The sequence below is a fragment of the Anas acuta genome, chromosome 1 (genome assembly GCF_963932015.1).
Source record: "Anas acuta chromosome 1, bAnaAcu1.1, whole genome shotgun sequence".
NCBI lineage: Eukaryota > Metazoa > Chordata > Aves > Anseriformes > Anatidae > Anas > Anas acuta.
The window spans coordinates 116796925-116820589 of NC_088979.1; the positions used below are offsets into that span (position 1 = coordinate 116796925).

Genomic DNA, 23665 nt, shown 5'->3' on the forward strand with positions numbered 1-23665 from the left:
TGATAAGTGCTCCTTAGAGCATCACTGTCTCTTCCTCCAATGTCTCGGATGTTAGATCATATAGGATTTGGAGGGTCTGAGCCATTTACCAGTGGCTTTCTGAAGACATATTTGCCATTTCTGCTGCCCAACCAGAAAGCAATCTGATACTAGCCTGTTCAATAAATGCACATATTTGGAAAAGGAAATCTTGGCAAGTGGGAAAATATTATGATGCATTCCACTGTTTCATGTTAAGGGGACAGTACCAAATTAAATTAAGCCTTTTGGGGAAAAGTGTATTGGAGGACAAATGAAGCCCAAACCTAGAGAAATATTCTCAGGGAACTAAATATAATTACATTCCTTTCTTTGGAATATGCTTTCTACTCGTTTTGTCAGAATGTTCTGAATCTGGCATACCACAAAGCCCCAGCCTTCATAAAGACTTTCAGACAGACAACATTGCCTAAAGGACCGTACCCTGTGTGGACTGGGATGTGTTCCTTTCTATTTCAACAGAAGAAAACATGTTTGTTTTTTTTCTATTGTTCTGTGTTCTAACTCATTACTGCTGCAAACGCTGAATGTTGCACCAGTGTCTATTTTGAGGTCCAGCTGGATTTACAGCTGATTGCACATCTTGGATTATTGCCTTTTTTTGCCTAGTAAAGATAAAACAATTCCCTAGGATTTGGGGGAAAACCCATGGTACAAATTAAGGGACCACATTTGGCTGACTGAATAGAGTGGCTGGGAGGGACCAGCCTGACCTGATATTCCCTTAAAGACACAAATAGCTCTACCAAGAACAGGTGAGAAAGAAAGCATACGGATGTCATACTATATTTTATACTACCCAAGAACCGTCTCATGAGATGGCCAAAGTGTCTCATTCATATGGATAATTCATTCTATATGAATCACCTGCACTAAAGATAACAAGAGGGACCAAGAACCTGTGTCATGAGTTGCTCCTGAATCCTAGCCAAGAGCAAGAACCAAGAAATGGGGCAATTCAGCATTTGTGGAAGGTTCTGGACTGATAGCCCAGAGGACTGGGCTTTCGTTAACCTTTCATTAGCCACAGTGTGGATGGAGTACAGACCATGACAGTAGTCCGTTCCAGGTTCACCCATTTTTGTTGCTAGCACGCTTCACTCCTCAGAAGGAAAGACTAGCTGCAAGCCGCTAGACAAAGAACTTTCAGCTGGAGCCTGTTCACCTTTGTGAATTACTGGTTATTTTCTGCTCAGATGCAAACTCCTTCTGGAGAGAGAAGAAAGGGCATCTGTTCTTCATGTTTCAGCAACAGGAAAAGAGGATGCATCCACAGTGGGGGAACTAATTGGGAAAATCAAATGCACGAAGGGTTTCAGAAAGCTTTGTTTGTGCCATCTCTCCAATGTACAGTAGTAGTGTGTTAAAAAAAAAATAAAATTACAGTGCATCTAAAAGGTTGATTTACAAGTATTTTTGTCTCTTGCAACTGTGAGTTTTCCCTGCTGGAGAGAGGAGGTATGTGATTTTCTACCACCGCAATGGGAGTTGTTGCCACAGTGTTAATTGCCATGGTTTAAACTGGGTTACAAAAATATTGGACTGGGATGGCAAAGCCAAAAGATCATTGAAGACATGTTTCTTTACCCATGAAGAGAGCTGCATGTTTGAGAGCACTCCTCACTTTACCACTTTCTCAACGTTCCAGTGTTTTATATTATTCTTATTACTGGAGTCAGGATGAGGTTAAAGTTTATTAAATTTGCTACCACTATTTTTTACGATTAGAAAAGAATTGATTAAGAAAAGCAGACTCTGCAGTGCTTCCTGGACTTTTCTACAACTCCTATAGCTAGTGTGTCCTGCTTATGACTGCTTACCATTCACTTATTTCCTATTATTTCTCCTGTGATGTTATTACCTCCCTAATTAACCCTCCACAGAAATATTGGATTTGCTTCACCATTATTCTATTGTTATTAAGAGACTTTTTGACATTTCATGTTATAAGACAGTATTATAACTTAGTTAAAATTTTACAAGTTCAGATGAAATTTTCCATACCTGGTGTTTGCTCCAGGCTGTTGTTTGTCATGCGTTTTTAAATGTCAAGTGTCATGGTTCAGTTGTTTCTGAAAAAAAAAGTTAGGGAAAAATAAATTTTGCCCACATACTAAAAAATGAGACCATTTCTTGTATGCAATTTGTTTCATGCAAGGAGGAAAAAAAAAAAAAAAGCATACATACGAAATTTGGCAGGGGAAGGGGCACCTCTGACAGGCATGTTTTTTGCTGTCTCCATTCCATGAAAGTTTTTGGGTTTTGTTTTTTTAAGCATGCATTTCACACATACTTAGTAACACTCTATTCAATTTCCTAGTAGCTATGATTTCTGGGGGTTCTGGCCCCAGGGAGCATAGTCAGGCTGTTCTCAGCTCCTAATGATTACCAACCAACTATGCTGTCCTGCCACGGCAGGCCAGGCTTACAAGGGTGAGGACGGGCAACTCAAAAGTATTCTATACTATGTATAGAAACTGAAAACACGGAGCTTCTTTCTCTCTCAGTTAAAAACATGACAACCAACAGCATGGAAGAAGAAACCCGCTAAAGCAAATCCAGAAGGGATACATGCTGGACAGTAAGGGAAAGAAAGGAATAATTGAGAGCAGTGAATCTAATGCCAGAATGAAACCAGTACTGGGTGCCTGTGAGAGACTGGACAGACATAGAGCCAACTGGCTACAGGGAGGGTCAGTGGGATCAGGTAAGAAAGAAAAGGGATGCAGCCTTCATGTTTATGTCATGGACTTACTGTTAAACTCAAAACTAGAGAATGTCATGTATGAAAATTGATGTCCAATATTTGTATCACTCGCTCCAGTGCAACAACTTTGCTGATTTCAGCTGGAGTTACTCACACTCTTTGGTAGTGTTATGAAGAGTAAAATTAGATCCTTCAGTTGCACTGGAAAACTTCCTGCTTTCCAAATGCACTGGTAAGAGTGATGGCTTTGCATGTGACCACTACGCATTTGCTTGGTTCTGGAAAGCATCTAGTGTTCTACAAACCTACAACTGTTCTCAAATATCGTGCATATGCAACAAACAATGGGCTTTTTGCAAGAACAGTCTAGCAGGGCAGGAACACATGACCCTGCAGAAACTTTAAATCATGTTCCAAGTGAATCATGATCTGTTTGGTTTGCTACATTTTTCTTTACACTGAATATGCCCCTCATAGCAGATGAAGAAAAGGAGCAAACTGGTTGCTTATTTTATGGGTTGAGCAGTACAGCAATGTTTGATTTAGAAATGTCATGAAAACACTGACTTAGAAACTTTGTTTCATTGTGGATGGCATTAGTCTATTTAATCTTTGATGAGTGTTTGTATTTGCAGTTACATGAATAGTGTATGTATACCTAAGGAAAACAAACAAAACTGCCACATCTGGCCATATTCTTGAGAGTATATATAAAGCACTTGATGCAAAGCAAAGTTCACTTGGGGGTGGAGCACGAGCTGAGGGGCTCAAGGCCTCTGAGCCCTGCCTCACAAGGGCCTCACTTTCTGCTCCCTAAACATGGCTGGCTATCAAGCAGGTCTTGTCCAAGACACTGGAAGTTGAATTAATTGTTGAGCTTAAACGGGCTCTATCAGCCAGTTATCTGTTAACACTGCTTTCCTCACTTGACCACCTGCAGGGGAAAATGTTGACTTCCCACAAAAGGGAGATGATAAGGCCTAGGACTTGCATCCCTCTTCAAGATTTTTAGAAGGAAAGAAAAAAAGTGTTAAGACAATACCAAAAAATCTGCAAACATATGCTTGGCCAACTTCTGATCTCAGCTGAACAGAGGAACTGCTAAAAGAAAGCGAATTGGAAGCAGGAGAGGAAGAGAACAGATGGCAGAAGCAGATGAAACAGAGAACAAATGTGGAGAGTATGATTAACTTCTTTCAGGCAGGACAGACCCACTTATCCTTTACAGAACTGCCAGTAACACAACACACACGTTTTTCCATGTATACAACGTTCTGAGTTGGTACGGAGACATTATGTGATTATGAACGGGAGGGCAAGAGGGGATGAGACAGTCTCTCTGGCCCTGGTTCAGAAAGGGATGTGCTTTGTCTTCTGTGAGCTTAAGAACATGCTGTAACATTTTCCTGAACTGGAGGAGTTTCTATCAAGAGATGCTTCATACTCCAAAAATGTTCAGAAATATTTAGTTAGTAGTCATGAGTACTTTGCACTAGCAACCATATGATATTTTGAAACTTTCTCTGAGTGTTGGTTTATCACTTTCTAATATCAGAACCAAGATTTGTTTATGCTGTTAGAATTCTGTTGAATGGATTTAAACTGGAAAAGCACAGCACAGTAAATATTAGAACTTTTCATTAAAGAAAATATCCAGAAACAACACTACTAGGACCACAAAATCAAGCACTCAGACTTGAGGGAACATCTGAATCAAGTGGTGCTTGATCAACATGAACACAGCCCTGCCACATGCAGGCATTCTGGGGCATCCTTTAATCACAGAGCATCTTTAGATTTCCATGGAAGCACAGACTCAAAAAAATCATAAAATCATTTAGGTTGGAAAAGACCTCTAAGATCATCAAGTCCAACCAGTTCCTGACAGTCAGTTGGAAGGAGACAAGGGTTCTGTGTGGAAGAAAGAATCCTCCCATGGCAATTACTTTCTTTTTGCTTCTTTCAAGAACAGCAGTTTTCAATCTGTCTCTGAAAGGCTTCCGCAAAACAGTTTTCTTCTCACACTTTTGCAGGACTACAAGAATGACTGTCTTCTGAATATAAGAAAATGTACTTACATTGCATGAAAATTATAGCTTATTATTATCACTTGAACTACTGTTTCTATTGCTGCTGCTAAGGTGTACAGAAATGCATTGATCAAAAGCCACACGTGTCTGGAGGTAGACAATCCTCTTAAGGCCTCTATCCTTGAAGTCCAGTCCTTGCTGAAAGAGAGGCAGACAGCAGCCCTCTTTCCAGCAGAATTCCTGTCATCTGCATAGGCCCTCCTTTTCCTTTTCCTTTTCCTTTTCCTTTTCCTTTTCCTTTTCCTTTTCCTTTTCCTTCTTTTCTTTCTTTCTCTTTTTTCTTTTTATTTCTTTTTCTTTTCTCTTTCTTTCTTTTTTCTTTTTCCTTTTTTCTTTTTCTTTTTCTTTTTCTTCTTTCTCTTTTTCTCTCTTTCCTTTTCATTTTCCTTTTCTTCTCTCTTTCTCTTTCTCTTTTTCTTTCTATTTCCTTTTCATTTTCCTTTCCCCTTCTCTTCTTTTTTTTTTCTTTTCCTTTTCCTTTAAGCTGCTTTTCTTTTTTCTTTTTAAGTTGTTATAGTACAACCACCATTTTTCATGTGACTTTCATGTGAAAAAGTTGCCAAATAATGTAATGTTGACAACTTAATAATTTTACATCAGCTAACCAAGGTATTTATGGGGAGGACACATGACTTGGTGCTAGTACACACAAATTCCAGACTATGGCTACAAGTCTGTATTTTCCTGCACTAGCTGCTTGTATCCAGTCATTAATGGCTTCTCTGTGAAATCATGAAAATAAATTTCTGATTGTTTTCTCTTTGTCATCTAGCTTTATCACAAAGCAATAGTAACACCAAGCTTTTGCATAGTGCTTTAGTCAGCAAGCCTTGTGGTCCTTTGGTAAGAGATCTGTGTCATTCACTCTGAGACACAGAGGTACTTGAGGAATGAGGCAGTTGAACAATGAAGACAGCAATTCAGTGTTTTGCCTGATCATAAAGTTACACGGCATGGGTTGAGTTCAGTGGCTGATCTCACAGAGGCCAGGTTAAGTTGGGAGTCATACCAACAGCAGACAAGTCTAACAAAGTAAATGTGACCAGAAGTCACTCTGCATTCAAGGGGCTCTCACAAAGAGAGCCTTTCTTCTTCAAACCTGGAACATGAAAAAGGAATCCTACCTGTAGAGGGAGGGGAGCAAAGTTTTGGACTTCTGTTGAATCAACTCCGCGTTTTTGTTTATTATGCCTTGACCTCAACCAGTACCACCCAATTCTTGAGCTGTTTTCATGTCGTGGGATAGATTCTAGAACTTGTTTGATTGTGACACCACAATGCGGTGGTGTCAGCTGTCACACTGAAAAGACTTTGTGGGCGTGTATTACCTAGCTGTTAGAGTACAGCTTCTCAAAACTGTCATACTTTCTCTTTCAAGACTGAAAGAAATAAAAGACCAACCTTTGGGCTGCAGAACCTGGAAGTTCAGCGTAGCATCTTATGGAGAATAAAATTTGGAAAGTTCAAGAATTCACAGTTTCAACCTAAAACATTAAGTCAATGAGCATCAGGGAGCCTGTTACTGGAGAGAATGCTGCAAAACCATTAACCTGAAATATTTTTGGAGAACTTTCTGTTCAGCACAGTGTCTGCACGAATCTATATTTTGTCTTGAAGGAATGAGTGGAATTATTTGCTTTGTCTGCCTCTCAAGCCTTTTTTGGCCCACTAGAAGAGAGTGCTTGTTGTTGTTTTTTTTTTATATTCTGATCAATAAATGCACAAGCTCCCCATTTCCTTTGCTGTCCATTCATGACCCTCCTTAGCACAGACAAAGGTCATCTCTGGGCACCTGGAAATTAACTATACTAATGGGAAAATGCATTCTGCTTTCTTACATGTTTTCTGAAAACCGTTTTTAGAACACTGACATTGTTAGTCAACTAAGCACTGCATTTTATGAGGAAGACTGTTGGGATCATTTCCAGTACTGTTAAGAGCCATGTTTTCATGGATTTAGTGAGAAAGAAACATCAAAGTATTGGCTAGATTGTTTCATTTTTATTGGAGTTTTGGGGAAAAGTTAAAACCATAGTGCTAGACTTACTGCAGCGCCCAATATCCCTGGATACATCTGATGCAGAAAGGGAAGCAGTGAATGGAAGCACATCAAGCTAACACTTAGAGTGTCCAGAAACTAGAGCCACTTCAGTGCTAAGCCCAGCAAGGATTAGTGATCTTTTTCTCGAATGGGAATGGTATCCAGGAGGCTTTCTACATGTCAGGAGCCATGAGAATTCAGGAACTTTGTATCTATGCTCAATGTATCAGCACCTTCTCTTACTGACTGCCTGAGAGAGGCCTGAAGGTGATGGGGTGGCACTGAAGTGGGAAGAGGAACAGCAGGAGGTTCATCAGCAGGACCCTTCTGTGCCTTTTATGAAACAGCTTAAGAGAAGTTAGTGGCTAAATCCTTCAGTAATAGCATAGATCTAAGACTGACCAGGAACAGAGGCCAGAAGTAACCTTAAGTTGCAACCATTTTAACTAGTTATCTAGTTAGAAAGAAAGTTGATACCACAGGGCTGGAGAGAACTTGACAGGTTTCAGTCCCTGAGACTTGAAGAAAAAATGTAACCAGAAGAGGCTTATCAAGGAGAAACTGTTCCAAGACAACTAGGAAAATAAGGCAGAAATAATACCTTTCTTTTTTTTTTTTCTTAAAGATGGAAGTATGTAAATATTACATTACTATATTTTCACTATTTGCTATCTATTACCCCAATGAGTAAGTTTTTCAAAATATCTAAAGGGCTGATAGATTTTTACTGTTGCCTGTGGGTAATACCTTCCATCTTTCCACATTGATCATGTAATTGTTGTAAACCTGCTGAGGAGTAAAGGCCCAATGCAGAAATCCTCCTGATGCTTGGCATTTCACTTGTGTCTGGACAAAGCAAGTAGGTCGTAGGCCTGGAACACTACAAAATTAGAGGAATGTTGTATGACCCCTTTATCTTCTGCAGTGGTGTTAACAAGCCAAGGTTTAGCAGATTTGCTGCTGCCATCAACAGCATTTATGCAGGTCTTTCTATGCCTCAGTTTCTCCCTGGACAGCTGCCCACCTAACTCTCAAGCTGTGCCCGCTCAGGCAGCGGGCAGCCTTCTCAAGTCCTGCAGGAAGCCAGATCCAGCACCCCTGTGGGCCTCAGCCATCACCACCGTATGGCGCTCGCATACCCACAGCTCCCAAACCCCAGCCCCATCACCTGCACAGTCCACAGTGCTGACTCCCACCCTGAAGCCATGCCCTTCAGAACAAAATTAATTTACTAAGTAAAGGGTCTAACTAGCAAATTTTTCACCACGTCTTCTTACAATGCTTCTTTGACTGCCCTGCTGCAATTATGTGTACCAGAGCCAGACACTCCCCCGGGCAGGAGACCAGAGTAACTCCACCAATTTTACTGCAGCTCCTCCAGATTAACATGAAAGCAGCAGACAGGAGAATGTTGCTCATCACTGTAACTACACAACTTATAGTTTACAACAGTAAAGAAAGGCATATTTTCTTTTTTTTTTTTTTCTTTGCAGAAAGCAGAAATAATGTCAATGTGAATTAAACATTTTTCTGGCCTCATTTGCCATTTTTGCTATGATTTAATTCCAGTTTGATTTCTTGAAGTCTTGCAAACATTATTCTATGCATAGTTTTACTCATCTATACACATCTTTTCTGCATAACCCATTGGACATAAAGGCAACAGGTGAAACACAGGAAAGGGATATCAGTTGCTAATACAAATGGATAGCGTCCTTTCACTGTATTACCTTTCTTTTCTGTCACATAGATGTGCAAGCTCTGTCAACCTTGATTCCCTCATGTCCCCTTTCTGAAGTAAAATCGCACTCAGTTTGGCTCGTACACAGGGCACGGACAGATGAGGTATGTGCAGTGGCTGCCTTTCTGGGTTATACTACTGACCAGAAGGGGTAATGAAATACCAGCTCTAACACCAAATCAATAAATAACAAATGAAGGCATCAACTGTAAAACGCTGACAATGAGTTCTGAGAATAAAGTCTTAACTGCAATGTTTAAGAGTATTACAGATATGAAAAACCCTAAAATGTTCCAACAGTAGTTGAACAAACAGCCCAGTGGTATACACTGGGTATTTAAGAAGAACTGACCTAGCTTTTCTTGCCTTTTCTTCCCAAGAAAGTACTAGCAATGAAACTAGACTTTCAGCTCACAAAGAAGGTAACATTGGATCTCCTTCTAAAAGTAATTCTCAGAGGGATTCTGGTCCTAGCAATGCCTCAGTGCTGGGGCAATCCTATCACACAAAGTATCACCTTTTGCTCATTCAAGACTTGGATAACCAGTAAGAAAAGAAGAAAGCATTCCAGCTGGACCAAGACTGCTAATATCAGACACATCAGTCATTAGGGTGAATACCTGTGACTCCAGAGGCTATCATAAGAGTATTTTTTTCTTTAATTGGTAAGAATAATCCTCTCTCCAAAAGAAGACTTGTAGCCAATACATTTGTAGGGGAGTTTTGCAGGCTTCTCATATGATACAATCCTTGTCACTGATTTTTATGTCAAGGAGAGATGGAAGCAGGGAGAGGAACTCAGACAGGGGAGGAGCTGTAACATGCCCTAGCAGGTGCTGCCTTTCCCCAGTTGATGAAACATAAATGCCGTGAATCACAGTACCATCGTGAAGAGATATGCTGAAGTTTTTTGGACAAAGCAAGCATTAGAAATATGTTGCATTTGTGATCTTTTTATACCATTTTGCCCTTCTACCAATGTTGTAATAATTTAGCTTAAATAACTATTCTTTTTCCATAATGTTTGACATCTGAAAAGAATCATATTCTCCTCTCAAAATTAATCACACTAAGCCAAACTAGCCCTACTCTTTTAAACTTCCCTCCTAAGACAGGTTCCTCACTTCCCATTTGATTTATCAGCCCTCTTCCACACATCTTTCAATATGAATTCATCTTCCTGGAGTGCAGATGGCTTCAGCTCTTCCCTACTTACTCGTGTGGGCTTCCCCTACTGTCAGTGGTGGCAGTGAGGAGCTGGGGTCAATTTATCCTTTCCAAAGGGACAGGAAATAACTGGCATAAAAGATGGGAGGCCTCTGCCTCCCTGAACTGATGACAGAGAGGACCTAGAGAAGCATTTCACACTACACACGTCTGTCTGTCCTGCAGATGGCAACAGTGAGGTGATAGGACTTCCCTGTCACAGGATCTGCTCTACAGGGGAATGTTGTTGCTGCCATGATTTTTAGGCTTCCAGTTTTCAGGACAAGAATTTGCAGCCCCGAGTCACTTTTTAACCCAGTGAATGGTGAAAGTTAGGCATGCAGGAATACAAGTAGAAAAGACAGACTGCCGAGCAAGAGCAGTCTAAGCCAGATAAACAGAAATGATCAAAAGAGAGGATCAGCTACAGTCCAGCCACTTACAAAATGATGTGAGAACAGCAGAAAGCTCATGATTTTAGCTACGTGATCAATCCCTTTTGGCAACCGGAGTTGCTACTATTGTTTTCTTCAGGAAGACAAGATGCTGGACAAAGGCAAGAGCCGGCTTTGTCTCCTGTATCAGCACAAGGAGTGGAACATTGGCACAGAAAGAAGTCCCACCGCTCCAGGAGGTTTAAGCCCTTCTATCCCAAGGCTGCACTCTCACCCCCAAGGATCTAACTGCAATGTGGCAACCGCAATGCTGAATAAAGCCATGCAATCCTGGCAAGGTAAGAAAGTGAGCAAACAGAGAGGACCTGAGTTTTATTTGAATTTTTTTGCTTGTTTGTTTTTGTCTTGCTCCTGAACACAGGCACCCAGATTCCTGGTGTGTTTCAGACTAGGGACCTCAGTGGTTTCCTGGACTTCAGCCCTCCGCTCCTCACTCAGCAAAGGTCTGAGGGATGCACTCAGGCTTCCCTGGATTGTTGGGATTGCAACTTCATTCCTAAATATCTAATAAGGCTGCCAGATTTTTAGAGGCAATGAACACATTTACAGCCTCTGGGGAATTGGGTGGAAATCCCAAGTTGTTCTACACCTCTTAAAAATCAGACCCCTGTTTATTTTGATGCTTATGTACAGATTTAAGTGTTTAACTTCAGGCTGCATACTTGAAAGCTCAGGCTTTAAAAATCCCATTAAATTCCTTTGCTTGGTGTTTTAGGATCACCGATGCTCTGCTGGGCTGCCCACGATGTGCATTTTCCCCCTCCACTGCCAACACGCAGTGGGGTAGCAGCATGGCCTAAGTGCTAGTGGCTGGTGAAAGGCCAGGGGCAGTGGGAGCTCGAGGCAGCAACAGGAACAAGCTAGGAGGAACAACAGGCAACAAGCCTCTCCTGTGATTTGAGGGGGAGAAACAGTCTGTCTGGGGAGCCCTGGTATTTTTCCTTATGGAACATCTTTGTCAAGGAAATACAAACCTCCTGAGATGCAGCTGCAAGCCATGAGCCAGGCACATTGTAATGATCCCCCATAAAATTTGTTTTTTTTGTTTTGTTTTTGTTTTTTTTTTTTTTTACTGGACTGCTTGATCCTGCCTGTGTTGGTTGGTCAAATGAAGAGAACAGACTCAGACCTGGAGAGTGGCTGTGATGGGAGCTTGGAAGACTCTCCACCACCATCACCGCTGCCCTGGCACTGACAGCTGTGCTAAGAGGGGCACGTGCTATCAGCTCACAGCAGCAGGGCCAAAGAATCAGTCTACACAAGCACCACTTCAGTGACTAGAAGAAGAGCTGGGCCACCTGGAACTCGCTAAAAGTGTTGCCTATACTTCAGTTACATAACTGCATCCACTCACCTTGCAGATATTCACAGTGGCAGAAAAAAGGATGCCCACCTTGCTCTGAACACAGAGGGCGTTACTGTTCTCTAGAACACGTTTTGTCAAGAATTGCTTCTGACATTTTAAAGTAATGTTTTTCTTTTTTTTTTCCTTTTTTTTTTTTTTGTTTTTTCTCAGTGAAACATGCTGATCTGATAGTCTTCAGGAGTGAAGCTCTTTATCGAACTCAGAGCATTTGCTGGGACGATATAGCCAGAAGCAACACAATCTTCTCCTATTTTACACTGAACAAAATGAAGAGGCTGCTATACTAACGTAGACTGTACCCAAACACAAAGAAAAATACCATGTTCCCACCACCTAAACCTGCTCCTGGAGCCCTTCAGGGTTCCCTCACTTTTACAACCTGTCCATAAGCAGTTACTTTAACCTCATAAATATCTGATGATATTTATAAACTGATATACAGTATTACAAAAGATAACAACACTTTAAAATTCTGGATGATGCCTTATTGGCTTAGAGCCCCTCACTAGCCATCATGTCATTCCCTTTCAAGTACAACATTCACTACATAATGCTTGCTATTCAGAGCCACAAGTCCCTTCCATTTTCCACATGCCTTCCATCCAGAGCACTTTCTGCATGGAGGAGAACACACAGCCCCAGCCAGCTTGGTACCAGCAATGACAAACTCCTCAGGAATCATGGGCTGTGGTAGTGAATGAATGAATGTGACCTGTAACTTGACCCTGAGCAGACCTTTCAGATATAAAGACCACACATATGATTTAGCTAGCTGGCATCCAGGTAAGATTACAGCTCTGTGGTGGACAAGAGATGTTCAAGCCACTGCCTACAGCTTTAAGGAACAGCAAACCAACTTGTAAGACCACTACACTGCCAAAGTCCCAAATATCCCCTTGCAGAACCCGGTTCATGTAACAGGTTGGTCGGCTGTACTTTAATGAAGTTCTGCCTAGACTTCCTGGCCTAGTGAAATAACATTGCTTAAGCTCTCACAGCACTAGTTCGAAGAAAAAAACCAGACTGGACTATGTTATCATCTGTAATACTATAACACACATTTTTCTCTTTTGGCAGTTTCAGCAGCATTTGAAATTTTGCTGTAAAGTCCAAGGAAATCAGAATATGAGACCTTTGTTGAGAACTTTCCTCCTGACATATATGTTTCTCAAAAAAGTGCTGACTTGGAGCTCAGAGTATTGAGAAAATTGAAAATTACCCAGTGTAAAGGCACTGAGAGTTGTTTTTTTGTATTGGAAACCTGGGCAGGTTCAATGAAATGTCAATGTAACAATGCAATAACTCTTCTGATGAAGCCCTACTGGTAATTGTTGATCTGTACTTCATCAGTGGTTTAAGAGCACCAATCCCCCCCAGGCCTAACTTCTGAGTTGGAAATAACATAAGTTTTTTGGTAAGCAATTTTGTCTCATAAAGGCCAGACATCATCATCTAAATCTTTGTTGTTATTTTGTTCTAGTGAGTTAAGTTTGGAAATTGAGCAATCAAATCACCAGTGCTCATGAGCTGTAATTTTCAGTTTTGTAAGGAAGATACATGAAATGGAAATTGGCAAACTTGTGATTCCATTTCAGGGTGTCTGGTGAAAATATTTTGGATCAGTAACATATCTGAGAGAAGACTGGAGAATTGGCCAGACGTCCTGTATGAAACATGCCAGAAGAGCCAGGGCAGCATCCACTCAATTCAAATGCTTTTGAAGGTTTAGAAAAGTTTAATTACAGTGAACAGTATTCACTGGTTATGATGTATGGCTTATAGAACAGGGTCCTATAGGAAAGCTGAAATCATCCATTAATTGATAGCTCTATCCTGGGGATGTTTCCCCCTTCAACATAAACATTTGTCTTGAGCATTTTTTCAAAATTACAGTAGACTAGAAGCTTGCCAAGTATTTAGTGGTTTTGTGAAGTTGTTTGGTATTCATGTCTACTACAGTTCTACAAAAAAACACTTCTAAGAGCCATTGCTTTTACCATATGGCAATCTAGAGGGGCATGGGATAACAAACTTTAAAGATGTGATAAAGAAAAATGTGATTTGAGCTGCTTTTATAATTATTTAAAAAAAAAAATTAAAAAAAGAAGAAGAAGAAAGAAGAAGAAGCCTTTGCAGAAGCTGCATTCATGTCCTGCCAATGTTTATTACAATGTTTATCATTAGGACAGTGATTTTGCACATGTTCAGTCAATTCCAAAAGACAATGCTGTAATGTTTTCGGCTCTCAGGCTTCCCGCCTTCCTGAGAGTAGATCAGCGGCTGGCGGAAGCTCTCCTCTTCCCCACCCTTGTTTACATCCCCGCCAGCCCCACAGCACGACCAGGACAGCAGAACGCCAGAGCTTCAGGGCTCCTTGGTTCCCCTCCAGTCACGTCTCAAACAGAGACAAGGTCAGGTCAGGCCAGGCCTTTGAGGAGCGTGGGGAGAAGGTGGACAAGAGGCCTGTCCTGCATTTTGCCCTGTGATGTGATCAGGTGTAAACATGTCAATAACCATTTCTCCCTTCTCATTCAGCCACGTAAAGGTTAGGCACATCCTAGTGCACAGTCCCCAGCCCTGAGCTGCACTGACCCACCTTCTCTTTTAACCAAACAGGTGAATTGATTCACCTTACTGACAGACACCTAACTCACTGCTTTTGCTCTGCAACTTGCAAGCTGGTCAGAGCTGTAGTGCTGGTCACAGCTACCATTACATATAAAACAGCAGCCTTGATGCAATGCCAAGGACATGCTCCTCACCAGCTAGTATCTGTGGCTGGCTGGCCGTCACAGGTGTGCTGCACTCCCACACCTGCACACTTTGCTCTAAGAAACAGTTTCCTGCTATCCTGTGATGACTCCTTATTACCTTTTTATTTTATTTTATTAGGTGCCAGAAAGGTACATGGCGACAGGCTCAGCTGGTAGACTCTGGTAAAATAATTTATACCACTTGAGTGTAAAAGTTAAAATTAGAAGCATCAAGGACAAAACTGAATTTGTTTTAGACTGGAGCTGGGCTCTCAAATAAGCTATTCTGTAATCCCAGTTCAGTTTCAAGAATGCCTGCCTGGGAAACCCTTCAGAACATCTGAGGACAGCACATAGTGCATGAAGGAGTTTGCCTGGAAAACATGGGGAAAGTCCCCAGAGACAGTGACATCTTAGGAAGATGTGCCAACCCATAGGAAGCAATACAATTCGGTACTATCAGCACGGTTTTGAATTCCCTCAAGAACTCAAAGGAAGGTTTCTGTTACACAGCTCCCAAGCATCTCACTGGAGACTGTCAAGTGTCTTGACTTAGTATGGTCACAGATGAGCAAACTTGTTTCTTGCTACCTACTTTTCAAAAACCAGGTGCTAAGTTTTCAATGTGCATACACTATAAATGCTGTCATATGGAAAACACCCGTAAGCCTTTCATGCCAGGAATGAAGTGAGAACAGGCTTTGTCTATTTTTATCAAGAAGTGATGATATGTACAAGCAGCTTTTCTTTTCTATTTACAGGCCTGGCCTTTTGTTCTCACAGACTGTTTGGAAGGAATATGGAGAGAGGCCAGACTGCAGGACATACAACATCATTTCCTCCACTGTCTCTACTGTTGAGAGGCAAAGTATCAGCTACTTTCCAAAGAATCACTAACCGAAGAACTGCTAGTTCGCGTTCAGGTCTTAGTCATTTGTCCTTACTTAGCATTTATTTACTCACACATTCAGGCAGGAACGTGGGAGTGGCTGTAGACAACAACCTGTACGTTCACTGTCGGACATTTGGTGTTCAAGCTGGCAGGCAGAAAAAGAAAACCAACACTGACTTCTCTCAGTGCCAGACAACTGCTCGCTGTGTTCCCTCTGTGCCTGACTTCAGCTTTTGATACACCATTGTTCAGCTTCTGCTGTGTCCTCTCCTCCTTAGCTCTGCCTCTCACCTCATTGCAAGAGCTGACATGACACATGGACTTCCAGCTTGCCTTGCAAAATATAAGGGGTCAGTCAAGACCATCTGAGACCTCTGTGCCCAGTTCCTACTCTCTACGAAGAGGCACCACACTACCACTTCTCTCTGACACATGTAGATTAATAATTCAAACAACAATATTTTCCACTTGCTAGGTATTTAGCTCATGCATTTATTTCTCCCTCGTGTTGATTGCTGTTTTTTTCATCTGGCTAACTAGCTACAATGCTATGGTTTCAACCATATGTAATTGCTCTTTCAAAATCCATTTCTGTCTTGGGATCTCAGCAACTTAATTCCCACAGGAATGATACACTGCAGAACTACTGGTGAATCAACTGCTTTAGAGCTAGGCCACAACCAAAGGGTTTTCATTGACACCTAAACATGTTTCATCATTTACTAACAGCCAGCTCTGTGCAGGATCCTAGGAGCCTAGCAGGATCCTGAAGTCTGATGCAGTTCTTTATGCCGGATGCCCAATTCATATTTCATGAGAGATTATTCTTGAAGGCACACAGTCAAACCTAGATTCAGAAATCCTAACACCCTCTTGAGCTTTATTTCCTTCCACAAACAAAAGAAATATTTGCTGTCTGTCAGATGCCCTTATTTGAGAGAACTTTTATTAGTATTTATGTTGGTGCAAGTCCATGTCCTTTACTAGGAATAGGATTAGTTATGCAGCAAGCTTCCCCGCTGGAGGTGTTCCAATATCTGGAGAAATAAGCCTTAGCTATTATAAATGATAGCAGTGACACCAGCTGCATCACATACATGGGATAAAAAGTCCAAAGGATAAAATTTAGAAAGACTACTTCTCCATATCCTGATCATTGCACTTCAGATAACACAGGCTATTAAATTAGATGTAAGGGGATTTAAAGAAGCAATTGCCATCAGCAGGAAGACATGCAAAGCCAAGAGAGTAATCTAATATGGATGCAACCGGACTACCATAAGGTATTTTTAACTCAGGGCTTCATGACAGGCATATAGCTAAGATTTTTCACCTAAAGAACAATGAAACCTCATTTTGCATTTGTAATGACTTGCAAGACTTTGGAATGCAAGCTCCTCTGACAGTTCTCTAAAGATTTACTCATTTTTCGCACATGAATCAGATCTCCTTTAGTTCCTACCTGGTGCTGAGTATTTTCTTCTGTTACTGAAGATGGAGGAAATTCAGGATATTCTTCAAGTCCAAGGGCCATTCAGCACCTCTCAAGAGCAGCACCTCTGTCAACACAAGAACAGTCATAGGTTATCCTTTAGAAAACACATATTCTAGGAAATGTTTGATCAGACAGCTTCTATGCATGCCTAAAATCAGAAACAGATGTATCAGGATCCTTTTACTTATGAATTTTTATCTTTTATGTCTATTAACATCTTAAAGCTTAAGCTCTCCCTAGTCTTGCCACAGAGCCAACTATGTTTTTTTCCTTTCCACAACATCTAATCCAGGGTTCATCTTAAAGTTGTGAATATGTTCATCTCTCCCTGAATTGAACAACAGAGAAGGATCATCATCAATTAGAGGATTCTGTCTACTGTTGCGTTTATTTCTGGATCCGGCACTTCCACATTATAGATGAAGCTTTAAGCAACAACCTTCTTCTGTCAGCACTCTTTAAAATAACTGCAGATGTAGGCTATTTCCCAGAAAAGATACTGACATTTTACGAGTGCACCCTTGTATGTGCATTTGCAGTGCTGCCAATAAAACTCCAACCATTACAGATCTGAAAATGTTTCATGTATTACTGAGAATGACTGCACAAAGAAAGAGGTACATTGGATTTTTTATTCTTTTTAAACACAGATGTTTGCCCTTTTCATGTATTTTCTGCCTTATACACCTCTAATAAAATTTCCTTCCCACTTCTTGTAATACTGCTGACAATAAATCAGTTTCCTAGGCCATGTGGAATGGAGGGGGAATCTGTCATTCTGAATTCTTTGAACATCATTTCATGTTTTCAGATAGCCAGAACCACAAGGAATAAAGTCAGATGATTTGTTACAACTGGATAATACTGATGTACACAAAGGAAGTGTATGTTCAGTCATCATTACTGGAATTGGGCATCTGTATAGATTTCAGAATATGTATTTGGCGGGGGGGGGGGGGGGGGTGATGGGGTTAGGGGGAGGGCTTGTTAGCAGTTCTAAATTACATACACTTGGTAAGTGCAGTTATATCTCAAGTTAGCTAACCGATACTAAGCTTATTAGAACTGGATTTTGGCAGCTGTGTTTTGTTCTTAACAAAATCTCAGCTGTTATATTGTGCTTCTTGTATGACAAAATTAAAAAGCCTATCACAGTTTTGGCTGTGGACTTTTAGCCTATAAGAAAGGGAAAAACTATTCTCTTTCCAAATTTTCCCTCAAACAGAACATTAATTAATGCCTTAGAAGCATGGAAAAATATTTTAAAAGGCAATGTCAGACATTAAAAATGCATGCTACACATACATCACTAATATATGTCTAGGTGCTCACATCTAAAAATAACCCCAAATGCCACCAACCAAAATATAAATGGGGGTTACTAATAAACCTCTCATTGCTCAAATACACTGTAAATAAACCTCTATTCAACAAGGCTGCAATTACAACAGTCTTCTGAAAACTGTCTCCCAAGTTTAACTTGTGCTAGATGTTATTGCCGTACTGTATGATTTACTATTCAGATTCCAGAGGTTTTTTTCATCTTCTCATCCAGCTGGAATGCTTCAAATGACACCCAGCCACTGTACATCACCCCAGATTCTCTATTTTCAGAAGTACATCTGCTGTACAGAGAACCTGAAGGGACACATCCAGCAATGTAGCTATTTCTGTATAAACATGCTTAAGGAGTACTTAATTACTAAGTTTTTTGTTATCAGCATAATATTCACAGGGCTGCCTGAAGCTTCAACTGGAGTAGTCATGCTGGGGCTTCTGCGTGCCTTCATAGAGAAGGAGCTGCAGGTGTGTTCTGGCTCCCAGTCAGAGCCTCACCTGTGGGATGCTGTGTTTGCCAGTCCCGGCTGAGCTCTTCTCTAACGCTCCAGATTCCTTTTTAATGTTATTATTTAAGGGAGAGACAGGATTTTCATATACAGCTTTTTCCCTGTGTCACAAAGGCACTGCTGTATGTCTGTACTTTGGAAGTTATCAGGCAAGCTGTGGGTAGTTAGGGTCTGTCGGCCGGACGATGTGGCGCAGCACGGAAAGGTGGAGCCCCTCCCTTGATGGACAGTAGCGTGTGGTCTGTGATGTCAGCGAGCGGGAGTGACGCTATGGGCCTCGGGTACATGACGCCATGTGACTCGACAATAAACGCCGTTTGCCATCCACCACATTGGTGTCTGTGAGCCGAGGGACCGAGCGGCCTGGGGTTGGTCGACACTGCCCCCTGAAGGCAACAGCAAGTCTTGTCAAGCATGTTGTGTAAGAGCTCCATGAGGTTTATATTTCACACTAACTCTCCCCTGCAACCGTTACCCTATGTTTAGATAGTCCAGTACTGAGCAAAAACAATTGCGATAGTGGCAGTACGGCCTGGCTTGCTATTTCTGTATATGGCAGAGTTCCCTCTCCCACTCTGTTCCCTTCCCATCTGTCCCAGGGGCTGGGACCAGCTCTCTGCTTTCTGCCCTTACAGTCTTACATCACTCAACAAGAGGTGATGGCTGGGCTCGCATGTCTAGACCCTACAGTAAGAGGGCTGATGTTTAAATTGCCTGAGATGGGAGACGCTGAGTCTGCTGATGCACCTGACCTCAGCACAGCTTTGAAGAGCGAGTCCTGATCATCTTCACGAGGACAAAAGGCTAAGAGAAAGGCTGGAAAGCCAAGAGGGTTCAAAATTTTAATGTTGAGCTTTTGGTTTGCATGTGTCAAGTTTGTGCGCTCAAAAAACAGAACTTAGCCAGTGGGCTCAGGTACGGTTGTTTCAGTATACATGTAGAAATGAAGTTTGGTGAATTAATAAGAATCTGAATATTTTGACTCTTCTGAGACAAGATTTGGGACACAAAGCTGTTCACTTCCGTAGGTTAAAATAAAAATCAGCTTACACCTCAGCTTCAGTCCCTTCAGAGTACCAAAACTAGTTTCCATCAAAAACTTAACAAAATTACAACATCAGTGTCCACATGGACACCAGGGAAATAACGAATATTTGGTAACAGCTTTCCTGGCTATTATTCCTCTAGACCACCCCTTGTTTCCCTTCACTTCCCTTTCCTCACCTCAATCAATGACTAACCAACTAGTTATCTGTGATGACTGAATCAAGCTAATTCTTAGATCGTTACAAAAAATGCTTGAAATGAGATTTGTTCCTTCTGCTTCGGTGACTGAAAACTGGGCTTGAAATTTTGGTATATAATTGACCTCAGCAAGGCACAAAACAGATCCTACGCTGATGGGAACAATCCTGGTCTCTTGGGAAAGGAATGTATGAGACCGGAGTGCCCTTTTATCTCATAACTGTATTTTCCTTAGACAGAGTAGGAAAATACTAAATGAAAGAGGTTATGGCATAAATACTGATTCCACAAGGCAAAAATAGAAAAAAAAATTGATAAGAATAAACATAATGAATGAATGTGATGAAAAGTGACTACAGACCAGAAAGAAAGAGATCAAGAAGAAAGACCAGATGAAACCAGTAACTTGAAAAGGATCTAGATGTTATGGAAAACAAATCAGTGAAATATCAAGAGGAAAAATAAGCAAAAAGGAGATGCCTTTGAGAACTGCAGGCTGCAGGAAAGAAAGCTAAGAACAGGATTGTAGGCAGGAGTAAATAACAAAGATTAGAAAACGAAGTATATATTTGAATTGGCACAAACAAGAGAAAATGACTACAAATATGGCAAAAATATTTAATGCCCTGTAAAATAGTTATATGCTTTCTGCATATAACAGACTGGCTGGTATTAAAATATTTTTCTAGCTCCAGACTTCACTTGACATTAAGAATTCTTGGAAACATAGGCTACAGCCCTGCTTTTTCTGCCCCAGGCCTTTTCTGAAGATCTAAGCACGTACATGCTGCTGTTTCTGAGCAACTCATGTGGCTGCCTCACTTTGAAAAGCCCACTAAGCACGTGTCTTTCATATCAACCTAGACTATAGAAAATACTGCATGTATTACTTACTATACATAGTCCTAGATGAGCTGACCAAACACCGAGCGTACCAGCCTGCTACAATTGCTCCAGTAAATTATGGCACTGGTGAATACCTGATGATGAGTTCTCCATATGGAACGTGATCGAAACAAGAACCATGACCCAGGGAATACTCTCCTAGTGGAAACTCTTAGCTATTCCTATGCAGTCAAAAGTATTTTAAGGCCATTCTGTGATTCAATTTCATTATAAATATGCAATGCTTGGAACATATATTTTATCCTCAAAAAAACTCTAAGACCCCTGTTGAAAGTATCCTTCTCATTTAACAGATAAGAAACCAGGTGAAAAAAAACAGTATGTAGCTGAAGTTAGTGAGAAGAATCAATGATAAGGTCAAGGGCAAATATCAAAGTTCCCTTCAGCCTTGACTAAAATATAGTGACTTGGGATTTTTATATGTGCTCCAGTTCTCTGTGTTGGCAGTCCTCTTGAAAAATGTCCTTAGAATACTCTGATAGAAGTCAGGAGTTTTTGGTTTAGTTTTGGGTTTGGTTGTGTTTTATGGCTTTGAATACAATGCCTGTACTCCGAAAGCCTTTTGCTTGCTACTTTGGTACAGTCAGAACCCAGGGTTTGGCATGATGTCTGGTTACATGAGCTCCTCACATAGGAGCACATAGGGAGGGGGAACTTTCCAATCCTTCACTGAAGCATATGATGTCTTACGTTTCCCTGACAGGTAAGCCATGATCCAGTTTTGCCCTGAGTTATATGGCAGCCAGTTTTCTTAGGGAAGGCCTGAAAGATGTGCTCTCACTCACTGTACTTACTCATGGTGAATCATTACGAGAGAGAGCTTGAGGGGTGGTTTGTTTGTGGGTTGTTTTTTGTTGTTGGTTTGCTTTTTGATGTGCACTGCATAATGGAAAAAAAAAAACATAGTCCCCAGAAGTGACATGGATGTAGTTAGCCATGACTTTGTAATGAGGCTTTTACCTCTAACAACAAAAGTTGTGTTAAATTTACGAGAAGAGAATTCACTCATTTGCTAATAAAATGCCACCCAAGACAGCCAGAAAATCCTTGTAATGTTGTTGGCACAGCAGATACAAGGGGCCGCAAAGCAAAGGTCCTTCCTTACCTTTGACACAACAACCAAGAACCATGAGACAGGGTTTTCAAAAGTGATCGGCAACTGACAGTCAATTTTTTCCATGTTGTAGGCACCTAACTTCCAATGGACACAGCCCTTAAGCTAGACACTGAAGGCAGATGGTGTTACTCCTCTGAGCATCCAACCTGAAGTAGTGCATACTGCCCTAAAATCGTCTGTCTGGTTTCTAATCCCCCACCCTCCTTAGCATTATCGTACTACTCAGCATAAGAGTACAGCACCCAAAATCACAAGTATCTGGAGAATCTTAGTCTCAGTGTATTCCTTCTTTCCTACCTATAAATGCTACGTATAAAATAGTTTCTTTTTTGTTCAGTGGATACCCCATGGTCCAGATAACTCTGACTGTGTGTAGAAATGCAAGATGGAACAACAGCAGCTTCCAGGCAGCTTTACTGATATACATTGCTGACCAACAAAATGTAAAGCAAGTCTCTGATCATTTGCCAGGGTCACATCTGGGTGCAGAGAATGCAGTAAGATCACAGAGAGAGATTTTATCTTGTTCCTATTACCTGAATGGATTATGACATATGTTTTACATTGGATAGGCAAATTGACTTATATAAAATAAAAGCTTAAACAACGTTTATTTCTTAAGCCGTGCTTTCCTAAGGTTTGTTCAGATTCAGAGAGGTATGTCTTACTCTCCTTTTCAAGCCTTCCTAGTTGTTGCCTGGGTTTATTAAAATATGTTCCTAGGGGACTGAGGATAGGTTCACTATTTTTAGCTTTTTCTGCCTCTCTCAAACTATCAAGGGATATCACTAAGAGCAAAGAAGCAAGTTAGTTCTGAGACCTCACAGATTAGGAAAAGCAACAATGAGAATACAGCAGTGTTTAAATAGGAAAAAACAGATGAAATCTGATTAGGAAAGGCTCATACGTATGAAATGCCTTTTGGTTACTTGCTCAGCATTATTTCAAAATCATCTAAGGATGTACGGACTCTTCCTAAAGGTAAACATTGCACAGACATGGGAGCATTATTTCTCTTTGTCTGTATGTCAGACAAAGACATGTTTCTGGCCCCAAAGCTGCCAAACTGGCCTAGTGAAAGCTCAGTATACTGCCACTGCTCAGTATACTGCCACTGCCACTTCATGTGGACTCCGTAGCCTCACACCAATTCCAGTCACAAAACACTCCTGTGGCAAAAGCCATTATCGTATTGGGAATGCTGACAATTCCTCTGGTAACCTCAATGGTGAAGCCAGAAAGTCATTCAACATCTTCACCGTTGATTTCTCTCTTAGCAAGTCAGGTTTGGGACACATGGAGTGCTTTATAACGCAGGTTTACCTGTGCAAGCATACACTGTCCACTGCTATAATACAAGCCCCACAAGAAATAAGAACATCTCCTGTAGTTAGTTCTTTGTGACTAACACGTGTTGAGAAGGGGTTGCCTACACCAGTGGAGTAAGGAGGGCTCCATATGCACCCAGGCATCCTTGCATGGAGCCACAACAAGGCTCACAAAACTATTCTTTGCGCTCACGCTTTAGGTTTTGTTTTCCTTTTGGAACTTAACTCATTTTTATTAAGTTGCTCAATAAAATTTAATGGGATTGGAGTTTCAAGCTGTGCTGAAGAGTTTACAATGTACAAAAAACTGGCACCGAGAGTAAAAATGACAAACTCATTAAAGTATTTAGACATTGTACTGGTGTAGCCGCTTTCATTCAAGAATTTCAAAAACACATTCTGATCATTAATCATCACTCCCAGATGCCATGTATAAA

The 23665-nt window shown here is 41.1% G+C and overlaps 1 long non-coding RNA gene across 10 annotated transcripts in view; it reads right to left on the reverse strand.

The window, feature by feature from the left end:
- LOC137863215 (uncharacterized) overlaps nucleotides 1–23665 on the reverse strand; it is a 216414-nt gene that overhangs the window by 79075 nt on the left and 113674 nt on the right. For 9 of the 10 annotated variants that reach the window (XR_011100757.1, XR_011100760.1, XR_011100749.1 and 6 more), the window contains exons 6-7: nucleotides 16753–16849; nucleotides 2044–2111 (exon numbers count right to left, since the gene is read on the reverse strand). This is a non-coding gene — a long non-coding RNA (uncharacterized lncRNA). The remainder of the gene's footprint in view (nucleotides 1–2043; nucleotides 2112–16752; nucleotides 16850–23665) is intronic. The other variant, XR_011100764.1, reaches the window with a different exon arrangement.